This window comes from Spermophilus citellus (assembly GCF_964194105.1).
Source record: "Spermophilus citellus genome assembly, chromosome: 2".
Taxonomy (NCBI): domain Eukaryota; kingdom Metazoa; phylum Chordata; class Mammalia; order Rodentia; family Sciuridae; genus Spermophilus; species Spermophilus citellus.
The window spans coordinates 212208678-212232356 of record NC_138183.1 but is presented as its reverse complement, the minus strand read 5'-3'; the positions used below and the strand labels follow the sequence as shown (position 1 = coordinate 212232356).

The 23679-nt window shown below is 37.3% G+C and overlaps 1 pseudogene across 1 annotated transcript; it reads left to right on the top strand.

The window, feature by feature from the left end:
* The first annotated feature begins 1927 nt into the window (after positions 1–1927).
* LOC308641780 (mas-related G-protein coupled receptor member X1-like) lies at positions 1928–21142 on the top strand (annotated as a pseudogene). The gene is made up of 2 exons: positions 1928–1932; positions 20133–21142. The product of its transcript is annotated as a mas-related G-protein coupled receptor member X1-like (transcript).
* Positions 21143–23679: the final 2537 nt, after the last annotated feature.

The following is a 23679-nucleotide window of genomic DNA, read 5'->3' as shown; positions in this document are numbered from 1 at the left end:
TTGTATTTCTTCTTCTGAGAAATGTCTGTTCAGTTCCTTAGCCCATTTATTGATTGGGTTATTTGGTTTTTGGTTAAGTTTTCTGATTCTTTATATGCCCTAGAGATTAATGCTGTATCTGAGCTAACAAAGGAGGTGAAAGGCCTCTACAATGAAAAGAACAGAACACTTAATAATGAAATTGAAGAAAACCACCGAAGATGGAAAGATCTCCCATGATCGTGCATAGGCAGAATTAATATTGTCAAAATGGCCATACTACCAAAAGTTTTATACAGATTTAATGCAATTCTTATTAAATCCCAATGACATTCTTCATAGAATTAGAAAAAAACAATCATGAAATTTATTTGGAAAAATAAGAGATTCACAATACCAAAAGCAATCCTTAGCAAGAAAAGTGAAGCAGGTGTCACCACAATACCAGACTTTGAACTACACTACAGTGCTTTAGTAATAAAAAGGGCATAGTGTTGACACCAAAATAGACTTGTAGATCAATGGTACAGAATAGAGGACATAGAGACAAACCCACATAAATATGGTTATGTCATATTAGACAAATGTGCCAAAAACATCCACTGTAGAAAAGATAGCCTATTCAACAAATGGAACTGGCAAAATTGGAAATCCATATATAGCAAAATGAAATTAAGCCTCTATGTCTCACCCTGCACAGAAATCAACTCAAAGTGGATCAAAGACTTTGACACTAGAACAGAGACCCTGCACCTAACAGAAGAAAAAATAGGCCCAAATCTTCACCACGTCAGCTTAGAATCTGACTTCCTTAACAAGACTCCTAAAGCACAAGAAGTAATATCAAGAATTAAGAAATGGGATGGATTCAAATTAAAAAGCTTTTTCTCAGTAAAGGAAATAATAATATGAGAATAGAGCCTACAGATTGGAAGCTATTTTCTCTACATTGAAAATCTGATGTTTAGCAGAGCCTCCTTCATCAATTATCTTGAATGGATCTTCTGGATAACTTGTTGCAGCCTGTTGTCAACACCTGGTGCCTCCTTTAGCACTTACGTGTTGTGGAGATGATTTCTTAAACATCATGGAAGAAAACATAGCTGGCATCAGACTCTCCTTCCACAGCTTCCTTCTTACTTTTCTTAACCCTCAGATAATTGAAGAGAGTTAGAGTCTTGACCAGGATTATGCTTTGGCTTAAGAGAATGTTGTGGAAGGTGTGATTTTCCATCTAGATGACAAAAGCTTCCACCATATCAGCGATCAGGCTGTTTTACATCCCAGTGTTCCCTGGAGCAGCATTTTTTATTTTCCTCAAGAACTTTTTCTTTGGAGCTACCACATGAATACATGGAACAAGAGGCTCAGCTTTCAGCCCAGGGTGGCTTTCAACATCTTTCTCACTAAGCTTCGTCATTTCTCATATTCCATTTAGAAGGAGAGATGTAAAATTCATCCTTTCACTTGAACATTTAGAATGCTTTTAGGGTTATTAGTTGAACTGATTTAAATATTGTGATGTTTCAGAAAAGAATCAGGCCTCAGGAGAGGGGAGGAATGTAGAGTAGACATTCCATGCAGCAGTCAGAATACACAGCTTTTATCACTATGTTCACTGTCTAACAAAGCATAATTCATCAACACCCAAAAATACCAATAGCAACATCTAAGAACACAGCTCACAATTCACCATAACAGATATAATGAGAATGTGAAAGCTTGAAATATAGTGAAAATTTCCAAAATGTGACACAGAGACATGAAGTCAACATGGGCTATTGGAAAAGTGATGTTAAAAGACTTCCTCAAAATAGGTTTGCCTCAAACATTCAATTTGAAAAAAAAAGAAAAAAGTAAAGAAAGAATGAGGAAGAGAACAGGATGGAAGAAAGAAAGAAGAAAGGTGGAAACAAATATGGATCACCATAAAGAAAGATGCAACAACATGAGGTGAGTCTGAACTTATCTATTAATAATGACCTTGAATGTGAATGAATAACATACAAATACAAAGGCACATTATGACTTGTAGGATTTTAAATAACTACAAAGTAGACTTTGGAGAATTCCCAAATTCATAGAAACTAAACCTGTTCCTAAACCATAAATGTGCTATGAGAAATTTACTAATATATTGAGAAAGTAAAAATTGTGACCAAAACTTACCATAACATGCGGAGTGTAGCAAAGGTATATCTAAGAAGAAAACATACAAAAACATGCATGCATCCAAAATAAAGAAATATTCCAACAGACAACCCAATGTAATGCTTCAAGGGAATAGAAAAGGAACAAAATGAGCCCAATGTTAGATGAATGAAAGAAATAATAAATGTTAGAGTATAAATAAAATGGAGTTGAGAAAAACAATACAAGAGATGAAAAAGGACAAAGATTTGACTTTTAAAAATGAGCAAAAGCAACAAAAATTTAAGTATACTAGCAAGAGAAAAGAAAGTCCCAAATAAATTTAATCAGAAGTGAAAGACACTGTCTCAGGTACCACATAAATGTGAAGGATAAGAAGAGGTGATTATGAACCAGTACACACCACAAAGAAGGTAACCTAAAAAATGAATGAATTCCTAGACTTATACAGCTTTCTAATGCCTAGTCATGAATAAGTACGGTATCTGACCAAATCAATAATCAGTGAGGAGAATGAAGCATATGTAAAAATCTGTGGTTGAAGAAAATCAAGGACTTGATGGTTTTGGGGCTCAATTGGATTGAATATTTAAAGAATTCAGCAATTTTCCACAAACTTTCCCAAAACATAGAAGGGGAGAAAATATATTCTATGTCTATTTACAATGCCAGGATTACCTTAATACTCAGGCCAGACAAAGACATCAAATGACAAGAAAACTAGGATAATATTCTTAATGAACTTAGATACAGAATTTGCCAACAATCTACTAGCAAACCCAATTTCATACATTCAAATATCATGCACAATATCAAGTGGAAATTTTCCCAAGGATGCAAGTAGATTTAAACATTAACAATTCAATAAATGTGAATCTACATCTATATAATAAGATTACAACTAACACTATATTCCATAGTTAAAAGTTGAAACCCCTTCTCTAAAATATGGAGCAAGACAAGAATGCCCACTTATGACAATTGTATTCAACATAAAAATAGAAGTCTTATCAGGACAGTAAGGCAGCCAGAAATATGGAATATAAAAATGAAGGAAAACAGTGTCACTGTTTTCTGATGACATGATCATATACAGAGAAAACTCTAATGATTACATTATAAGTATAATAGAACAGATAAATAATTCAGTAAACTTGGCGATACAAAAATGTACTTGGCCTAATCATCCCAGCATACAAACACAGACTTAGGGATAAGTGTGCAAGAAGATTTCACAATAAAGTGTGTGTGTGGTTGGCCAGTAGAGAGGGAAGTATTCTTGAAATACTCGGAATTTGAACTGATAATTCAACCGTTACCTAGCATGTGCCTTTGCCAATTTTTCAGTCACATCACTACTTGAGTTTGGCAATGAAAAATGAATAGGTCTTGGATGGATGAAAATGGGAAAAGAGGTGATTCATAGTGACAATAAAGGAAGGACACTTAAGTAGGCCACCATAAAGAAAGTGGAATAAAATGAGGTCTTCCTGGACTTATCTGTCAATAATAACTTGAATGTAAATGAATTCTCAAATATGAACATGGAGAGTGATTTATAGGATTTCAAAATGAAACAAGACCCTACTATATGCTGCCTATAAGAGATTCACTTCATTCCAAATGGCACACAAAAATTTAAAGTGAAAACATGAAGTCTGGAGATGTAGCTGTTTTAGACATTTGATCAGCATGCATAAGTCCCTAGGCTCAATACCCAGAATTCCAAAATTGTGGGAAAGAAAAAAAAGATATTTTATACCACTGTAAACCAAATGAAGATAGATAGATAGATATATAGATAGATAGATAGATAGATAGATAGATAGATAGATGGATTGATAGATAGATAGATAGATAGATGATAGATCAAATGAACTCGGCTTTAGGTCAAGCATATAAGAAGAGACAAAGAACACATTGTCTTATAAAAAGGAGGTCAATTAATCAGGAGGATATAATGATTGTAAATATATATGCACCCAACATGGGAGCCCATATACATATATACAAAGCAAATATTCAAGGACCTAAAGGATCAGATAGATTGCAGTATAATAATAGTGGGAGATTTCAAATATGCCACGTTCAATAATGGACACTTAATTCATAAAGAAAACTGATAAAGAAACATTGAACTTGAAAAACAATTTAGGCTAAATTCAAACCTCACAGACATATAGAGAACAATTTTCCAACTGAAAGACAATACCTCTTCCCCTCAGGTGCACATGGAACATCTGCCAAGATTGATCATAAGTAGGATACAAAACAAATATTGGAAAATCTAAGAATATCGATATCATAAAATGTTGACAACTAAGGTATAAAGTAAGAAGAATAGAAAAAAGAAGATGAAGATGAAGAAAAGAAGGAGGAGGAGAATTGGGGTGGGAGGATAGGTTGTTCACAGGATTTAAAGACAATACAAAGTCAACTCTCAAGCACATGCCATTTCTCATTCACTCAGGTACAAACTTGTCTTTTTTCCCCAGATAAAAATTTCTAAAATCCCCATTTTAGAAATAAATCTGCTTTAATGGAACTAAGCCCAATGCTTACATGCATTGAAAAAACAAGGTGACAAATAGGCATTGCCTTCCAGTCGTGAGGTGCTGTGAACCTGATTTCACTGATTTACTTGGTTTTCAAAATTATTCAAAATTGTGGATATGAAAATTCCAAAGGAGGAAACAGATAAATCAATCTGAATACTTAAGGAAGATTCTATGAAAGGACTATGTACAAAATTGGGCAGAATGATGCATAAGTACCCTAAGCAATAGTGAAACATCATTTTCATCCTTTTAGATTTAAAATGACAAGGCAAAGAGCATGTACCAAAGCCAGTGGCCATAACTGTAGCTGCAGCAGTAGGAGATGATGATCAGACAGAAGAGGCTCTGCCATTGCAACACTGGGCCTGTGGGAACATGCACTCTTTATTCATTACAGTCAGACTGCTGTCACAGACACCAATTGTCATGAGTCTTCGACAAAATACAAAGGTGTTTTCTACCTGAGCTGTAAGCTCCAAGGCCTCAGACATCAGAACTCCTTCCAAATTGCTACTCTTCAATCCAGCAAAGGTACCTTCATCCTGGTTTTCCTGCAAGGTTCCAGGATGTGTCTTCCAGGAAGTCTGGGAAGAGAGGGAGAGACTACCCTCTTCTATTAATCCCATAAGCCCAGGATTTGTTTTCATCAACTCTTCTCACCTCCTCTGGGTCAGTACAGAGCCACATGGTTTTCTCAACATCAAGGAAAACAGACATATGGGTTTTTTCCTGATATAATCCTCTTAGAAATATTGCGTGATGAAGGAAAGAACGGAATTGAAGAAAATTGGGAGATTCTGCTCTCAGATTCTGTGAGGATATAAAAATAATTTCAAAGCTTCCTAAGTAATGAATGGTGTAAGAGAGACTAGTGAGAAAGCCCTGGAAAAAAACATGAAGGGACTAGGGAGTGGTGTTGGAATGACTCTTCATGGTATGATTTCAGGAAAATACCTTGGTCTGTGAGCTTCAGTTTCTTCCTGTATTAAGTGAGGATCTTATAAGAGAAGGCCATGGAAGAACTTAAGGTCCAAATGTGAACAAACCAGGAATTAATCATTCAAATTCTCAGTGAATGATGCCAGGGGCTAATAGCTCATCCTTTTGAGCTGCAAATCCATCCTCTGTAAAATGGGAAAATACTAAGTTTCTGTTTCCTCCCTGTTAAAGGCCTTATAGTAAATCCCACATAGAATTGTGACCCTGAGAATAGTAATCATACAGAAGGTGCTCATGCCTGGTTTGTATTCCCAGGAGTACCAGTGAAGTATTCTGAGCATGAACCAAAAAAAACACACCAACAAGTGGAACTTTCTACAAGAAGATTCTGAACTCAGAAATGGTGATCCTCATCTATGTTCTTCTTGATCTGGCAGGAAACACAGATGTTCTGTGTCAACTCCTGAGCTTCTGCATATGCAGGAACATTACTCCATCTACATCCTTCCTTTATGGGTATGCATTCTAATCCTATCTTCCTTTAAGAACACCTGTCATCTTATAGAAGCTCCATCCTAATTGATTCTTCTTAACAATTAGCTCCAGAAGGACACCATCTCCAAATATAGTCATTCTGAGATAATGAGGAATGAGAGCTTCCAGATATAAATACTGTAGATCTTCCAGAAGTAAATATTGAAAGGACATAATTCAACCCATAACATTATCCTTACTTAAATATTTTCTGAATTAACCCACTGAAGAAATTTTCTAAATGTTTTAATTAGCTTATTTATGAGTCAGCATTTTTTGCTACAACAGAATTCCTGACACAGACTACTCATGAAATCAAAAGGTTAAATTAAGTGAGCACTGGACCAAGATCTATGGTTAATGGTAGGAGTACATTTGGAAGTAGAATCATATCCAGCCAGGAAGAAGAGGGTTGTTTGAGGCCATCCTTGCTCTTTCAACTCTCTCACAAGAACTCTATGGGTAGCAAGAAAACCAAATATGAGAGCAAATGCCAATGACCTAAGGAGCTCCCACAAGGCCCCATTCCTTAAAGGCTCCACAGAAGTCTCAACACTGTCAACCAGGGGACCAATCACATGAATGCTTGGGGTGGGGGGAAAAATTAAGCAATATCCAAACCATAGAGTTCCACCAATGACCCCCAAGGTTTATGTCCATCTTAGCTCCTAATTCAAGTTACATTATTTGAAAAATGACAAGTCTAACATGATGAGAGTATGAAGAGCCAAAGTGAAGCCATGTGTGATAAGACTTCAAATGTTAAGTGCCTACACTGCGTTAAAATCTATAAAAATTTCATGAAGTGCAGAGATGAGAAAAAATAAATGTGCTCAACATTTCATATTTCATATGGAAGTTAGTTAATTAACTTCTTCTTACTGACAATTTAAAAACAGAAATATAAGTTTTGTTCTATTTTTAATGAGGAAATAAAAATTGGTAGGATGAGGAAGTAGTGAGATCAGGAGAGTAGAATTCAATAAAATTTTGATTTTATTCACAATTCTCTGTAATTTGTAACAAAAGCATACAAGTAAATACATTACTTCAGAAGTAAACTACTAAAAACACATGGTCAGGGTGTGATAAACCTTGAATGACCCAATGATATACTTTCTTATTTAGTAATAAAGCTCCATTATAACAGCTCACATTCATTATGATACTACTTACAATTATAGGTGACAACTAAAAGAAAGAGGAGCAATAACTCTAGGAAGACACACCAAAAGTAATAAGATGGAAAACACTGATACGTGAGTGGACATAGGGAAGATTTACAGAAAGATCTCCATGAAGGATAAAGTCTCAAATGGATCTGGTCTCCAATTTGCTCAGGAAATCAGAGGAGCCATTCACAATCTTGTTATACTGTAGGAATTCTGACCATGGAAATGTACAAGGAAGCATTTCCTTATTTCCCACTCTTAGAATGCCCTGTAATCTCTCTTAGGATCTAATAATATAGCTAATAAGTGTGCAATATCTAGCTGGTATGGCAATGCCCTGAGAAGCCTCTGTGTTAGAGCCTCGCCAAGCCTTGACCTTAATCTTAGGCACATATCTCCTGGGAATAAAGGAAATTGCTTGCGTGATAACTACAAGGTTTCAATATGCTCAGGTGCTCCTGGATCTGCCTGCTTAACAGTAACTTCAGACAATGAGCTTTCTTGAGAACTGCACAAGGCTCCTAACATTGCATATTGTAACTGTGAAATGGAACTATAGAATAAGCAACCTTACTGATACTCTAAATAATGAAGTGGTTATGGTATTAGTGACCTAATGTAAGCAATTGGTATAAATAAACATGGCCACTTGAATAAAGAGCCACTCTGCCACCTTCCCTGCCTCTTCACCTTGTCTCTCTTCCTCCTTATTATTATTATTCTTTACTATACACTTAATTGGTCAGCAGATTTTACTTCAGCTTCTGTAGGCATCTCCACACATAAAGATCCAAGGAATGTACTGTGGTTCTGCTTAGTCTGAGAAAGACTTATCATTGTCAGTTTTCCAGCTCTGGACAGGAGAATGGAACAGAGGTAAGGGTATATTTGAAGAACTCTCAGATTTCCTGTGATGGTGTTTGCTCTGAGTCACATCATATGTTTCTACCATAGGATGCTACGTGGAGGAGTTCATGGTGCTTCTTTAAAGGAAATGCAGGAGACAGAATCAACCTTGTGAAAACTGGGTACCAGCAGCTCTTGCATGGGAGTTTAAAAAGGAATTAATGGGAAATTCCTTCACTTTAATCAAATTCTACATCTTCTCCTCTTTCTTCCAACCATTCACATCTTCTATCTTGAATAAATTGCTGACTATTTAATTCATTTAAAAATCAAAGCCACTTGGAGATGTTGGATAGTAGAGCTAACATGGTGTAAAATAGTTATATTTTCTTTTATACGATTTTCAAAATATTCTTCTCATGTGTTTCTGGAGGTTTCTATAAGAAACACATGGTTCCATTGGAATAATTAAACTGTCCTCCAGGAGGATCCATTTCCAGAAATGTGCAAGATTAAGGAGGAAATGGCAATGCATGGTGAAGTGCTCTGAGGAAAGCAAGAATATTTCCACCCCTAGTGTATGAGGAAGGGAAGGAGCAGCTCCCAGGGAGAGAGCACAGCCATATCTGTAGCTGTGTTACTAGGAAATGGCCAGGAAGGTGAAGTAGTGCCACTGCCAACATAGGGCCTCAATGGAGAGATCTAGGAGATCACAAACTCAAATCCCTCTCCCTCTGCACTCCATTGTGCTGCTGGTGTCACCCAGTATCTTCAATCAGATACAGACAAGAAAAGGATGCCACTAAATAGATAAGAAAAAGGATAGTTGCACATAGATACAGCACACACAGTCACCTGTTGCCGCAGTCCGGCTGCGGCAAAATAGCGGGTGGGGGGGGGGGGGGAGTGATGAGCAACTTGTGTACGTTGATACAGCAGGAGAGGGAGCCGTTTATTGTAGGACAGGAGAGGTATTTATACATTCCACACAGCTTATCTTAATTAACATAAACTAGATACAGCAGTCAACCAATAAGAAATCTCCACACTTAATGGCTCGCTGGCGCCACCTCAGAAACCACTCTCCCTGGCAAAATGCCAGGCGCCATCCAGACTTGTTTACATACCTTAACAACCTGTTACTCCACAAAATTGCTGGAAACATATTGGAGAAAAAATAACCTTTTTAACAAATGGTGATGAGACACTAGATATCCATTATCTAGAAGAATGAAACTAGATTCCTTTCTTTTACCCTGCACAAAAGACAACAAAAAGTGGATCAAAAACTTAGAACTTAGACCCCCCCAAAAAAACTACAAACACTAGAAGAAAATTTAGGATTAACACTCCAACATATTCGTGCAAGCACCACCTTCCTTTGAGGAAGCTCAACAAATAAAGCCAAAAATCAGTAGATGAGGTGACATTAAAACAAAATTTTCTGCACAGAACAACCAAGAGTATGAAGAGAGTGCCTACAGAATGGGAGGAATCATTGACACTTACTCCTCTGATAGATCCAGTATCACAGAATATGCCAAGAACTCAAAACACACCAAAACATCAAATTACCCAATAAAAAATTGGCTAAAGTACTAAACACAAATTTCTCAAAAGAAGAACACATGACCTACAAATATATGAAAAATGTTCAATACCCTAGCAATCAGAGAAATGCAAACCAAAACTACATTGGGGTTTCATCACATTCCAATTAGAATGGCAATCATTAAGAAAACAAATAATAAAAACTGCTTGGGAGAATGTGGGGGTAAAGGTATACTCACACATTGCAAGGGACTGGACATCAATACAACCGCTTAGGAAAACAGTACAGATTTTTCAAAGACTAGGATTAAACCATCATACAATCACAGTTCTTTCACTCATTGGTATTTATCCAAAAGTACTCAAGTCAGCATACCATAGTGACATATGCACATCAATAATTACAGCAGCACAATTAAGAAAAGAATACCATAGACCCAGAGTATGAGCCCAGCCAGCCAGCGTTGGCCTTGGGACAGACTGGAGGAGGAGCCGGCGTGGGCCGCTGGGGGTGCAGACCTGAGGAGGCCCAGAACGCAGAGGCTTTGCTTGCAGGTCACCAGACGGAGCTCTGGACAACCATAAGGTCTCCCCAGCACCCCCCACCTCACCAAACACCTTACGAAGGAAACAGACAGAACCCATATTGGAAAAATTCCATCAACCCTTAAATCCCATCAACCAGGGCGTGGCTACCAGCAGGGTTCTGCAGCTGATCAGGTACCCGGTTTCCAACTCCCCCACCCTTAGCTGCGATAACTCAAAATTTTTCCCACAAACTTTTGGGGGGTGTAGCTATCAACACAAAACAACTGTACAGGCACCTGGTTTCCATCTCAGAGACTAAGAGTAGGGAGGCTACAGGTGGAAGCTCAAGTCCTCTCACACTGGCTACCTCCACCACCCTGAACACAGAGACTCAAGCTAGGAATAGACAACGCCACCTACTGGAAGAAAAGAAAATAGAGTTCTGAGAGACTTTTTTTTTTTTTTTTTGCTTTCTTTTCTTTTCTCTCTCTTTTCATCCATTCATCCAGTCTCTTCTACCCTTCCCCCTCTGGTCCTCACAACCTCAACATATGTGAAACCAAGAACTGTGCATGAAATAGGACTTTAACAACTGAATCACCAGAATAATATAATATTGAGGAATTGCATATGCCCCACCTCCCCCCCTTTTTTTCTTATTTTCTTTTTTCTTTTCTCTTTTTCTCTTTCTTTCCTTGTTATTTTTTTCCTTCTTACTCCCTCTATCCCACTTTTAATCAGCTAATTTTTACTACTTATACATAGGGTATACTAGCTTTTTAGGGCATTTGATCAGCATGCATAAGGCCCTAGACTCAATATCCAGAACCCCAAAAATGTGGGAAAGAAAAAAATTATATTCTATACCACTGTAAACCAAATGAAGTTAGGTAGGTAGGTAGGTAGGTACATAGATAGATAGACAGACGATAGAGCACATGAGCTAGTCTTTAGGTCAAGCATATAAAAAGAGACAAAGAACACATTGTGTTATAAAAAGGAGGTCAATTAATCAAGAGGATATAATGATTGTAAATATATATGTTACCCGGCATTGGAATATATATATATTCAAGGATCTAAAGGATCTGATAGATTGCAATATAATAATAGTGGGAGATTTCAATATGCCGCTTTCAATAATGGACACCTAATCCAGACAGAAAACTGATAAAGAAACATTGAATTTGAAAATCACTTTAAGCCAAATGAACCTCACAGACATATAGAGAACACTTTATCCAACTGAAAGACAATACCTCTTCCCCTCAGGTGTACATGGAACATCTGCCAAAGATTGATCATAAGTAGGATACAAAACAAATATTGGAAAATATAAGAATATTGATATCATAAAATGTATAAAGTAAGAAGAATAGGGAAAAAATGAAGACAAAGGAAGGAAAAGAAGGATTGGGGTGGAAGGATAGGCTTTTCACAGGATTTAAAGACAATAGAAGGTCAACTCTCAAGCACATACCATTTCTCATTTGCTCAGGTACAAACTTATCTTTTTCCCCGGCTAAAAATTTCTAAAATTTCTATTTTAGAAATAAATATGATTTAATGGAAAGAATGCCAGTTCTTACATGCATTTAAAAAATGACAAAAAGCCATTGCCTTCCATTCGTGAGGTGCTGTGAACCTGATTTCAATATTATTCAACATTGTGGATATGAAAATTCCAAAGGAGGAAACAGATGAATCAATCTGAATACTTAAGGAAGATTCTATGAAAGGACTATGTACAAATTTGGGCAGAATGATGCATAAGTACCTTAAGCAATGGTGAAATGTCATTTTCATCCTTTTAGATTTAAAATGACAAGGCAAAGAGCAGGTGCCAGTGCCAGCAGCCATAACTGTAGCTGCAGCAGTAGGAGATGATGATCAGACAGAAGAGGCCCTGCCATTGCAACACTGGGCCTGTGGGAACATGCACTCTTTATTCATTACAGTCAGACTGCTGTCACAGACACCAATTGTCATGAGTCTTCGACAAAATACAAAGGTGTTTTCTACCTGAGCTGTAAGCTCCAAGGACTCAGACATCAGAACTCCTTCCAAATTGCTACTCTTCAATCCAGCAAATTACCTTCATGCTGGTTTTCCTACAAGGTTCCAAGATGTGTCTACCAAGAAGTCTGGGAACAGCAAGAGAGACTACCCTCTTCTATTAATTCCATGAGCCAAGATTTGGTTACATCAACTCTTCTCACCTCCTCTGTGTCAGTACAGAGCCACATAGTTTTCTCAAACATCAAGGAAAACAGAAATATGGGGTTTTTTTTCTGATATAATCCTCTTAGAAATGTTATATCATAAAGGGAATAATGGATATTAAAGAAAATTGGGAGCCTATCATGTGTGAGATCCTGGGTTCAATCCTCAGCACCACATAAAAATAAATAAGTAAAATAAAGGTATTGTGTCCATGTACAACTAAAAAAATAGATATTTTGAAAAGAAAGAAAATTGGTAGATTCTGCAGCCCCATTATGTCTCTCAGATTCTGTGAAGATATAAAAATAATTTCAAAACATTCTACAAGTCATGCATGGTGTAAGAGAGAATAGTGAGAGCCCTGGAAAAAACATGAAGGGACCAGGGAGTGGTGTTGGAAATCCTTTGTCTGTAAGCCTCAGTTTCTTCCTGTATTAAGTGAAGATATTATAAGACAAGGCCATGGAGGAACATAGGGTCCAAATGTGAACAAACCAGTTCCTTATGGAGCTGAATATCACACACTAAAGAAAAATGTGAATGCTAAGTCCCCTGCTGTGTGGGTTCTCTCTCATCCGGTAAGGATGTCCAGGGGTAGAGGAGAGTGTGGCTGTGGAGTCACTACTCAAGACCTCTGGAGACCAAGCAGGAAGCAGGTCTGATTTTATTGTGTAGTTACCATGTATATATACTCAGGCAGTAGCTAAGCAGATTACAGGTAGCCACAAATACAATTCCTTACATACATCTAAGATATTGGCACAACTATCTCTGCATACTTCCAGGATTCAAAATGAGATGGGGAAGAGAGAAGGAGAAGATCTCATTAGCAAGGGTGTGTGCAGAAATGAGTAAATCTGGGAAGTCTTCTTGAGATTCTTAAAATTGAAACTGATGACTCTACGTTTTGCCAACCACACCAACTTTTGGTGGTAGGCATGCAAGGACAAATAGAATCTACACAAAACAAAATGAGACAGAGGTAAAACATAGGGCATTTTAAATAAATGTTTATGTTTCTTTAGCGACTGATGATCAGGATGCATGTTTAATTCCCTGTGCCTCTCCATATATTTGGTCATGGTTGAAAGATTCCTCTTCAGAAGCTAGAGATCTCAAGCAAATGTCTCTGATGGGCTTGAAGTGACTCAAATTGGCATAATGTTAAAAACTTCATTGGAGTCAACTCCAAAATAGTATCTGTTCCAAAACAATCAGCGAGGTGAGCCCAGGATAAGGCCAAAACCTGTGTTTTCTACCCTGTTTCCAGGAATATGTCCAACCCATTGGGTCAGATGTCACAAATGAAAACCAAAGAGAAATATAACAAGGAAAAGCTTGGGAATTACAGGGTAAAGAAAGAAGCAATGGAATAAATCCACATTTCTGATGCTTTTTAACCTACAAAAAGCCCTTGTTCAGAGCAGGAAAAGTAACTCATCTTCAAAATAAATTAAAAATATTATTCCTCACATAAGAATTAAACACTAAACTATTTTTTAGCCTTGATATGATTGCTGGCTTAAGAGTTGATAAAGAATTTTCAGAAATGTGTTTAAATTTTTCATGTCATCAACACCTTTTTGGGCATATAGTACCAATACTATCTCTTTGGTTCGTTTCTTTGTTTCAGTGCAAGTCCTCTCACATGCATAGCTAGTTTTGTACCACTGAACTTGACCCCAACCAATACTATCCTTGATGTTCAGATTAAATATTTGTTTTAATGTCCTGTGGCCCATGTGGCAGAATAATGCCTATCTACTGGACAAGTTCTGAAGAGAGCACAGTGGGAAAGAGCATCCTTGAGTCTGAAATTCTGCCTTTAAATTTTTATTTATTTCTTTTCAAATTGCTATTGACAGAAAAATTATGAAATTTTAACATTTGATTAATTATAGTGGAGAATTCTTATGATATTTTAGTGGATGGATTCTTATGATATTTTCTACTCACCTTGGTAACTGGTTTATAAAATTCTAACATCCCCTATGGCCTCACTGATGGTGATTTCAATATTTGCGTAGTTTTCTCATCCAACAAATGAACACTTTCAATTATTTTAAAGCCATTCCTTCCAAATTAATTAAAGGCAAGAAAAATTGCAAAACAGTATAGTTTCTGTACCCCTAATACCTGGTCTACATTATTGGTGATATTTTACATTAATGTAGTATATTACCAAAATCAGGCAGTTGATGGTAGTACAACCAAATCACCTACACTATAAATCTAATTTGGGTTTCATTGTTTTATGCATGCACTATTTATGTGTGAAAATCTTTGACATTTAATTTTTTCAAAAAATGCTAAAAATTTTACCTGAGTAGCAGAATTATTTTCCCACTAGCAATATATAAAAATGCAGTTTATCCAAATTCTTCCTACATTTAAATTTTTAAAAATAGTATATATATTATAAGGGAAATATAGTGGTTTCATATGGATGTGTTATGAGACATTTCCATGCCTGTAAATGAGATTCTTTTCTTCTGGTGTCTCCTTCTTGGTCTTCCTTCTATATATCTGTTTCTTAATATCCTCTTCTTATAAGTACACCATTTACTTTGGATAATACTCACCTTAGTGGAATCCTCTTAATTCTCTTGAATGATGCCATCTCCAAATAGTTATATCTGAAATTAGAGATTAGGAGTCCCAAAATAATTTTTCTAAGACAATTCAACTGATAATTAAGGTTCTTATGAAATATTTGTTGATTCAACCCACAGAAAAACATTTCTGAATTTTAAATTAATTTCCTTATTATGTAGATTTATTTACTATGTCAAAACTTATGGCACACACTACTCATGAAATAAAGAAGTTAAATTAGCTTATAGATTTGACTGAAAGTCAAAACTTTATAGCCCAGGATCTGGGTCAAGCCCCATGGTGGGTGGTGGAGGTGCAGGTAGATTAAGGGCTATACCTCTGGGCAGAAAGCAGAGAGTTGGGTGGGACCAGGCTTGCTCCTATATAAAGACTCACAACAAGTCTAGGGGTTGCATGATGATAAATTTAATAAAAAGCTTTCTATGACCCAAGGACTATTGCTAGGTCTTACCTCTCAAATATCTCACAAAACCTACCCTGACTGCCATTTTTGAGACCAAGCACTGATCACGTAATTCCTGAGGAAACAAAATTAAACCATATCCAAACCATAGCATTCTACCAATGGGTCCCAACATTTACATCCATCTTAGTTTCCTATTCAAATTACAGTTTTAACAAATGATATGTAATTTATTATGAGTGTAACATGAAGAACCAGATGGGAAATCATATGAGCTAAGACATAAAATTTGGAAATCTACACTGCATGAAAATTTTAAAATAAAACTCATGAAGTGCAGGGAGGAAAAAAGAATATTTTATGTACAGAACACTTCACATTTTGTATGAAATATCAGTTGATTTACTTCTTTTCACTGACAAATCTTAAAATACTAATATGTTTGCTAATCAGAGATAATAATGAGAAAAATAAGAATGGGTAGAAGTAATAAGTAGAGAATAGCATTCAGTGAGAATGGGATTCTCATCTTTTTGCTTGGTTGTTTGGAACAAATATATAAAAATGAATGCATTACTGATGACATAAAGAAATAAAAAACATGGGACTGTGGCATGATGAACCTTTAATGACCCAATGATATATTTTGTTATTTAGTAATAAAACTCAGTATGAAAGCATACATTACCTACATTGTTACCTGGGAATATAGTTGGCAAAGCACATAAAAAAGCAACTACTTACAAGTAGGTAGATTGAAAGGGATGGAAGGGAGAGGCCAATATGTGATTGGAAACAGCGCAGATGCCGAGAAACATCTTCATTAAAATGAAGCCTCAAATGACTATATTCTCTAATTTGCTCCCAGTCCCAAGACAGGAAATCACAGGGGCATTCAGACTCTTAAAAGCCTCAATTGGTCACCAGCTTTATATACAGCTTCCATGGGCATCTCTCCACTTGGAGAACAAAGAATTATACCGTGGGGTCAGTCCATCTGAGAAAGATTCTCTCCTGTCAGCACAGCTCAGCTCTTCCACCTCTGGACAGGAGAATGGACAAATGGTAAGAATTTTCAGAATTCCTGCTATGTATGGACTTTTCTCTGAGTTCACATCACTGTGTTTCTACCATAAGATGCTACATGGAGAGGGACATGGTACTTCCTGCCGGGAAAGGCAGGAGACGGTTTTATACTTCTGAAGACTGGGTGCTTGAAGATCCTACTTTGAGAATTTAATATAGGCTTAGTGAGAACCTTTTTCCTTCTGATTGAGCTCTCATTCTCCCCCATTCCAACCATTTAAATATGTTGTCATGAATAGATTGCTGCCTTTATTAGAAATTCACTTAAAAAGTAAAGCCACATGGAGGAATTGCTTCCTAGAACTAAGAGGCTATGCAATGGGTTTCATTGCTTTCACTTGCTTTTCAGAAATAATTTCCTTTTGTATTTCTCAAGGTTCAAACAAGATGATTCAAATTTGAATAATTGAGAAATACACCAGAAGGGACTATTTACAAAGATGTTCAGGATTAAGGGAACAATAGCAATGCATGGTGAACTGCCCTAAACAAAGCAAGAGTGGAGCACTGTTTCCATACTAGACTATAAGGACGAAGGAAGAGCACCTACTAGGAATAGACATAGCCTTAGTTGTAGTTGTATTACTAGAAGATGACCAAGCAGGTGGACAAGTGCCACTGCCAACACCCTGTGCCACTGCCAACACCTTGCTAGCAGGAGAGAATAAGGAGATCAAAAACTGAAATCCCTCTCCACACAACCTCTACTGTCCTGGTTGTATCACCAGATAGCTCAGTTCACCCAGAAACAAGAAGGAAAATGATGCTTTTGATGGGGTTTGAAGAAGCCACCAGTTTGGGAAGTCTACAAAGGCAGAGATGGAGGATGGAATAAAAACTAGCCCAACACACAAAACCATCCCTCACTACTACTTGGACCTTCGTACTCTCTTGGGTTTTCTCAGTCTATCATTATTGAATCCTTTCCATCTTTTCTGCAATGAAATAATTATTCCTATTTACATATTGTTTCTCTTGCATCAATTTTATGAAATAATCACCTATATTTATCAAACAAAACTTGAAAGTGGAATCTCATTTCAAAAGGCAAAAACTTCCTTCTTCTTTAGAGTGAAAATGTGGCTATAAAAGAACCACTAATTACCTTAACTGGATATGTGTTAGACCTGTGCTGTAAGCTCCAGAGCACCAGACTCAAGGAATTATTGATAGTTCTGGTCTCCAACCCTGGGAGGGCCCAACGTCTTGTGGTCCTAAATGACTCCCACCGGTATCAGAATGGATGCCAGGGAAAAGATAAAGAAGGAAATGCTGATTATGCTCTGTCCATTAATCCTATAACCCAGAAGTTGGTTACATCACTCTCCTCACTGCCTTTGGTCAGGGCCTAGTCACATGATGATATCAGCATTAAGATAGAAAAGGAAATAGGATCCTTGAGACCTAAAACCCAGATGATCGCTGTTACAGAAGACAAAAAAATGGTATGTGGGGACTTTAGAAGTTGTGACAGGTGCTGATGGTGTCTCAGATTCTGTGGTCATATGAAGATTCTTTGGAAGCTCTGAGACTAAAATAAGGCAAGATGGGGCAGAAAACAGTGGCAAAGCATCAGATAGGGCTCTAGGCAACCAGGAAATGGAATTGGACTTCTTCCTCAAGATATGCTTTGGATAAAATCCTTTTTGAGCCTCGGTTTCTTTTCACAAAAAACGAAAGGATATTACAATAGATAATCTATAAATAACATATGCTAAATAGTGAGGTAGAGCAGTAAATAATGCAAACAAGACATACCTTGAAAGTAGAAGTTCATTATAGAGCTTCATGATTGATGACAAAGAAAAATACACCATGCCCTAAAACAAATGTAGAAACTGCATTAATTCAGGACACCAGTAATTCCATTTTTCCTCCTGTTCCCTGTATAAATCAACCAATGCTGAGGGAACTTGTCTAGTTAAGAAAACTCATTATGGATGTTACATCAGGATGCCTCTCTGCAGGCCCTGAGGAGAATGTGCCCTCTAGCCCCTTGGAGGCCTCTTGCCATCTGGGTGTCCTCTGGATTCTGAAGTCATAGCTGCCCTTGTGAGACAGCAAAGGGCTTGAGGATTCTCATATCTGCTCCTGATTTCTACACATTTCCCTTTTGTACCCTATTTGATTGGCTTCTCTTCCTCTCTGTTTCTGATCTTTGCTAACGTAGATTTTATTTTATTTGCAATTTGCCACCTGAGATATGACTTTGGATTTACTGTTCTACTCTTCTGTCATTTACATATAATCAACACAGATGAGTGGTAGGTCCTAAGAGCTGTAAAACCTGGGGGATTGAAAACCACCCCGTGTGATACCAGGGGTAATCACTCATCTTGCTTGTGCCCAATTCCATCCTCTATAAAAGGGGATAAATAAAAATTCTTATTTCAGAGATTCTTGGGAGAATTCAAAGAGAAATTATGTGGTAAACTCTCATTTAACTCCGGTTAATAATTAAGATATGAGCGGGTCCCTTTATCTGTTTGGAATCTGCTTCAACAATTCTCTTTATGCTTCAAGCCATGCCTTCTTTCAATTTCACTTTGTATACTCATTTCACACAAAAGCTTTCATCAAGAAGAAAAATACTACTTAGGATTTCCTAGGAGGGGGTGGAGTAAGTTTATATTATATATACCCCTTATTATTCCTCCACAGACATTCTCCCATTTCAAATACCTCATTTGTGTAGCACTCAAACCTCACCCATATTCACACTGCCCTCTTCTATACTGTCAAGCAATTCAGCTGAGATAAAAATCTGATCCCCACACTGTGCACCAAAGGCCTCTAGGTGCTAAACAAAGCCACCTTTAATCCACATTCCAAAGGCACATCAATAGTCAACATCAGTCATTTGGTCACATAGAAGTAATTCTAACTACACCCAATACTGCTCACAATAAAGATTATGATGAAGGCATCTTCTTCATCCCATTTATGTGCGTGTGTTAAGGCTTTTTATTGTATTTTTATTTTTATTTTCCATTTAACCCAATCATCCTACGCTGTCATGTATTCAGTCATTAAATAGATATTGAGGGCCTGTGGGCCACCCATAGAGCTCAGTTCTGGGGATTAAAAAGTGAACCTGTCTTCAATGCCTGAACACCGAGCTGTTTATTACCAGTCATTCTCAGCCCTGTTTTACCGAAAGCTCACATTATCTTAGTAGCCATAAAGCCAGGTCTTCTTTTGCCTCCTTGAATAAAAACCTCTTTGCGATGGAGATGTTATAATCACCTCTGTTTCTGTATCAATTCCAGCACATGAGAGAAAACTATCCCAGGTCATTATAGTACTAGTCCCACTCTGAGTGGAAGTGTCCAGATTACAGCATATTTCCTTGTCATTTAGGTTCAGGCCAGAGAACTCCAGCTGTTCAGACAATAACTACTGGATTTAATTTCATATTTCATAAATCCTCTGCTGTGGATTGGTGATTTCACCTATGCAATCCTCTGTTCTCCTTCTCCACAGAGCAGGGTGATCCTGATATCTGAGCTATTGATGCAAATGCTCAAGTCTCCTTTGTGTTTTTAGGGGCTCCGCCATAGCGTTTTTGGAAGAGGATTCCATCATCAAAGAAATGAAAACAGAATCCACATCAGTCAGTGGAAGTTATAAGGACCTTCCTTCAATTTGTGACAATAATAATCTGATTGAAAAAGTGTTGACCATCATCATTTCCTTAGTTGGGCTGACTGGAAATGCATCTGTCATCTGGTTTTTGGGTTTCCGCATGCACAGAAATGCATATTATACCTACATCCTAAACCTGGCTGCGGCTGACTTCCTCTATCTATGCTTCCATATCACTGAGGTCCTGATGGAAGTCATTGAAATCATCCTTCCCATCCACATCCCTACATATGGCATCATACGAACCGGGGCAATCATTTTCTACATTGCAGGCCTGAGCATGCTGGGTGCTATTAGCACTGAGCGCTGCCTGTCAGTCCTGTGGCCCATTTGGTACCGCTGCCATTGCCCAAGACACACATCCACTGTCATGTGTGCCCTGCTCTGGGGCCTGTCCATATTTCTTAGTACCCTGGAGAGAGTGTGTTTTTCTTATTTCAATACAACTGAAGCTCCTTGTAAAAAAAGTTGAATTTACTATAACTGCATGGCTGGTAATTTTATTTGTTATTCTCTCAGGGTCCAGCCTGGCCTTGCTGGGTAGGATGCTATGTAGATCGCAGAGGAAGCCTCTCACTAGGCTCTATGTTACCATTCTGCTCACGGTGCTGGTCTTCCTCTTCTGTGGTCTGCCATTCGGTGTCCGTTTGTTCCTGTTAGTCTGGATTCAGAATGACTCCAACATGCTTACTTGCCTTCATCTGGTTTCCAGTGTTTTGTCCTGTGTTAACAGCTCTGCCAATCCCATCATTTACTTCTTTGTTGGCTCCTATAGGCAGCAGGTACAGGGGCGGAACCTCGAGCTGGTGCTTGAGCGGGCTCTGCAGGACACTCCTGAGGAGGGTGAATGTGGAGGCAGCCTTCCTCGGGGAACCCTGGAGATGTCAGGCAGCAGAGTGGAGCAGGGATGAAGACCCTCTGCTCTGGTCCATCAGATGTGTCTTCAACGGTCAACAATGCCCAACCACACTTGACTGTTGCCCACTCTTCTCTCAGGCTTGTGCCCAAGATATTCTTGCATGTCTTTCCATGGCTTTATGTTAACCTGGATTTTCAACTTTCTGTTATTGAAACCAATATGAAGTAAAAATGTCTCAATTAATTTTTGATATTTTTAATAAATGTCTCATCATACCTTCACCTAAACATTTTCATTAATCTTTTACCTATTCATTCCGATAGAAAAATGATCCTTGTACTAAATTATAAACTTCTTATTTTTGACTGTTTTCTACCTGAAGTTATAGAAAATAATGATCTTTTATCTCTCTCTGTCTATGCTGTGAACAATTAGCCCTGTGCTATTTGTTGGGACACTGAAGCAGATAGAAATCTTGATTCTTAATGAGTGAGTTTTGGTACAATAAAACTTGTTGAATTCCCTGGGGTTTGAAGGCTGAGTCCCTACCTGCATAAGAAGAACCCAAGAAATTAATTTATAAAAAGTCTTCTGGTAACATTTGTACATGGCATGGTGAAAAGTTGATGTTGAGTTTTAGCAGTTAAATCCTGACCTTTGCCCCTGAAAACTGGTGTGTGTGTTTATTTAGCTATTTTCTGTACCAGTACTGAACCTAGAAATATGTTCTATATTCATCTATTCTTACACATGCCTGAAATCATGGCATGTGTAAGGATAGAGGTCCTGAGAGTACTAGATTATAGATTGCACAAGACATGAGGTCAGAACACTTGGATTTTCAAGATGATCCCATGATTAAATTTGGTGACATGCACACCCCAAGCAATCCAAACAAGCACTAAGGTTATTAAATTTCCAAATCTGACCTTTATGCCATTTGTGGACTGAAATCAGTTTTAAGAATAAGACAGGGGCATTTGACTCACTATGGATATGGACTAAAATAAACAGCATTGCAAGACAGTCAGCCTCAGAAGTTGTGAACATGTGACCTTTGACTTTTGGGACTGGCTTGTTTCACTTAGCATGATAGTGTCCAGATCCATCCACATACTGGTAAATGGCATAAAGTCATTCTTCTTTATGGCTAAGTAGTATTCCATTGTGTATATGTACCATATTTTCTTTATCCATTCATCTGTTGAGAAGCACTTGGGTTGGCTCCAAAACTTGGCTATTGTGAATTGTGCTGCTATAAACAGTGATGTTGCTGTATCACTGTAGTATTCTGATTTTAAATGCTTTCCATATATATTGAGAAGTGGAATAGCTGGGTTATATGGTGGTTCCATTACTATTTTTTTGAGGAATCTCCATGCTGATATACCAATTCTAATCTAAATAACAGGTCTATGGGGAGGATAAAAGAAAGATCAGTGGAGTAAACAAAGGGGAATTAAAGGAAAGTGGAAGAATGGGATAGGAGAAGACTGTGAAATGAATCTGACCTACATTCCTATGTACATATGTGAATACACCACAATGAATCTCACCATTGCATACATCTACAAGACACTAATTTAAAAAAACTATAACAAAATAGAAGAAATATCAGAAGAGTAGAGGGAAAAGAAGAAAAGGTGAGAAGAAGGGAGGGGAAGGGAAAGTACTGTGGACTTAATTAGAAATTAGAACAAATTATAATCCATGCTTATATAATTATGTCAACGTAAGTTCTATTGACCTTTATAATTAAAAATAAACAATAAAAATAGTCATATCTCTACTCCATGGCTATAATCACAATGAGCATATATTCTTTAACCTAAGCGTGTCTGGACTCAGGAGATGGTGTGGTATATATTAGAAATCAATATCATTCATACACCAGAGTTCACTTTAGAGTAATTTTTTTACTCTTCTTTTGGAGATTAGCATAGAATTTAAAAGCAGAGAGATCTGATGTAACTGGTTAATTCTTCTGCATGCCAACATACTCAGGGATATGTGTGCAAGATGATATCACTAGCATGTGTGTGGTACCCAGTATATAGAAAAGTTTTCTTGAAATACTTGGAATTTGAACTGATAATTCTACCATTTCCTATTGTGTGCCTCGGAAAACTTTTCACTCACATCAATACTTGAGTTTTGCAATGACAGATAAATAGGACTTGAATGGACAGAAATGGGAAAGGGGGCAATTCATAGTGACAACAAAGGAAATAAACATATGGAGATCACCATAAAGAGAAGTGGAATAAAATGAAGGTAACTTGAACTTATCTATCAATAATTACCTTGAATGTAAATGAATTATTTTCCCTGTACCAAGAAAGAGTGGCTTATCAGATTTTAAAATGAAACAAGACCCTTCTATATACTTCCTATAAGAGATTTTCTTCACTCCAAATTGCACACAAAATTTAACATAAAAACATGAAATCTGATGATATAGCTGTTTTAGACCACTGGTTCAGCATGCATATCAATCCCCAGGACTCCAAAAATGTGGGAAAGAAGAAAAACTGTATTCTGTACAACAGCAAACCAAATTAAATCAGGGATTATGTGTGTGTGTGTGTG